Genomic DNA, 2,602 nt, shown 5'->3' on the forward strand with positions numbered 1-2,602 from the left:
TCACATTGGTGTTGGCTGTTGATGGGACGTCTCAGTTCCTCTCTATGTGTGCCTCTCCACAGGGTTGCTTGGATAGCCTCGTGGTTGTCTTCCCCTAGTCAGAGAAATCTAAGAGAGAGAGAGAGAAGCGTGTATCTTTTCTATAATCTAACCTCTGAAGTCACAAAGCATCAGCTATACCACATCTATGTGTTGAAAATGAGTCACTAAGTCCAGCTCACATTCAAGATGAAGGGATTTAAACTCCACTGTTTGAATGGAAGAGTGTCAATGAACTTACATATTTTAAATTCATGACAAGCTCATGCTAAAAGCCAACTTTTATTTTAATTTTAGTAGATTATATGTATGTATTCTTTAATTAAAAACATTTTTATTTATACAAATGGATGATCACATGCTGCCTGCTCATTTTCGTCCTTGCCTTTCTGCTCCAGTGTGGCATGGCAGAAGTCCCAGCTGGGTGGCCACCACACTGGGTTGCAGGGCCCAGGTACTTCCTGTTCCAGGAGCTCATTCCTGTGCTCAGCTCTGACCTGTCTCTGTCTCATCGTCACTGTCCTCAACTAGATATTTCTGGATCTCCTGCATGACCCAGGCCCTGGTGGGGGCCAGCACCACGGGTGCTCATGACGAGAAGGGCCCCTCCCAGGATGCCCCAGCAGAGCAGGTACCAGTACCTTTGGCTGCACAGCTGGGTCTCGATGAGGATGTAGGGTAGCAGGGGGTCCAAGGAGGGTTCTAGCCCCCTCACAGCAGCTCTGAGCTCTGCCTATCCCTAAAGAGCCTCAGAATGCTGTGGGCATCCTGGCCTCGGCCAGTGGGGTTGAAGGCTGCATCTGGGAGAGATGTGAAGAAGTCTGACGCTCAAAAGCCATGGCTCTGTCAGGTCCAATGTACACATTCAGAGTAAGCAGTGGAGACCTAGGGGTGTGGCACCACAGCTGTCCCTGGGGGCCTTGACCTCCTTCTCATTCGTCCTGCACATGGTGCTGACTGGAGGGGAAGTAGGTTTGCAGCCTGAGCATGAAGTCCTCCATCAGCAGGTAGATGCTGGCCTTTTGGGGGGGCCTTGGCTTCAATGACTGGCATGACGACGGAGCGGATAGCAAACAGGTGGTTACAGAAGGCGACCTCCTTCTGTGTGTAGTCACATGTGGGCTGCACCACCACCAAGTCGCTGTGTGGCTTGTTTGAGAAACTTGTCCCAGACAAGGAAGGCCCCTCTCCCTGACACCAGGATGGTCCTGAGCTTGATGGCCAGATGGGTGCTGCCGTCAACATCAGGAGCTTGAAGTAGCTGTGGGTCCAGGCCACATGTAGAATCAAGTGGGTCTGCAGGGTCTGCAGAAGCTCCTCCTTGGCTGTCAGAATCTTCACTGAGTCGAACAGTCTGGATAGAATCTTGACCTGGGCAGCTGTGGGTATCCCATCTGGGCTCTAGGGTCCCGGTTGTGGCTGGCTCAGCTGCTCCTCTCCGTGGGCAGTGCTGCACACTGGGCCGGTCGAACGCCACTTCAAAGGCAGCGATGTTTGTTGGTTCAAAACCTCTGGAGTTTCCTGGGGTGAAATTTGAACTGTTCCCAGTCCATGGAGGGCTGGGAGAGCGACTGAAGAAAGAATCTCCAGGCCACTCCAGATTGGTAGGTGGTCTAAGAAGCAAAGGAACTTACTTAGGAGGTTTGTCCTGGGCAGTCACAAGATGAGTAGATCTCTGCATCTGCCTACCAGAATGTTAAAAGTTTATGCAGAGCCCTTAACTGGATTCAGTTGTGTGTACTCTCCAGATGGCCTCGACAATGCATTACTCTGTCAAGGCTACGTCCTTGAAAACGGCTCCCACTGTGGGAACGGTGGGCAGAACGCACATGTACATTCCAAGGACAGGGGAGGGGGCGAGGAACACTCCGATTGCCTGGGTCCAGCTTTCCTGTCAGCTAGAGGTCATGTCCTTTCAATGACCCCCTCCAACAATGTGCCACGGGAAGCCGTCAGTCTGCAGGATCAGCTTCATTTCAGCCAGGGGTTTTGCTCAGTCCTCTGGGCTTTGGCCACAGGCTGCTCCCTCGTCAACGTAGACAATCCCTGTCACAAAATGCAGTCTTTTGACAGAATCTCTCCTCAGGCCCTCAGGGACCTGCCAGACCCTGTAGCCGGACAAAGGCCCCCCAAACCACATCAGAAGAACCTTCTCCCTGGGAAAGATCAGCTGGCTCTTCCCAAGCATGGCTCTGAACTTGTAGACATAAAGCACCTTGAAATAGTCCCTGCTGAAGGCACTTCCCACTCGGGTCACCATGACAGGTAGGCGTTCCTTGCACTTCACACACTTTTGCTCATGGCCAGGCCGTGGCAGCGCCAGTTCCCTGTACTCGTCATCCATCTGGCACATATACAATATATATATATATCTCTGTATCTGTGGTAAAAGAAAAAAAATGTCATTTCTAGAATTTTCCTCCTCCTGCTCTGGCACCCCCTTAACTATTGATGCTGGCAGTGGTGCTATGGACTGAATGTTTGTGTCCCCCCAAAATTCATATGTTGAAATGCTAACCCCCCGTGTAGTGGTATTAGCAGGCAGGGCCTTTGTGAGGTGATT

General features: G+C 51.4%; 1 pseudogene; it reads right to left on the bottom strand.

The window, feature by feature from the left end:
* Positions 1-525: 525 nt before the first annotated feature.
* LOC106839376 (cytoplasmic tRNA 2-thiolation protein 2-like) lies at positions 526-2,383 on the bottom strand (annotated as a pseudogene).
* Between the last annotated feature and the right edge of the window lie 219 nt (positions 2,384-2,602).

This window comes from Equus asinus, chromosome 12 (genome assembly GCF_041296235.1).
Source record: "Equus asinus isolate D_3611 breed Donkey chromosome 12, EquAss-T2T_v2, whole genome shotgun sequence".
Classification (NCBI taxonomy): Eukaryota; Metazoa; Chordata; class Mammalia; order Perissodactyla; family Equidae; genus Equus; species Equus asinus.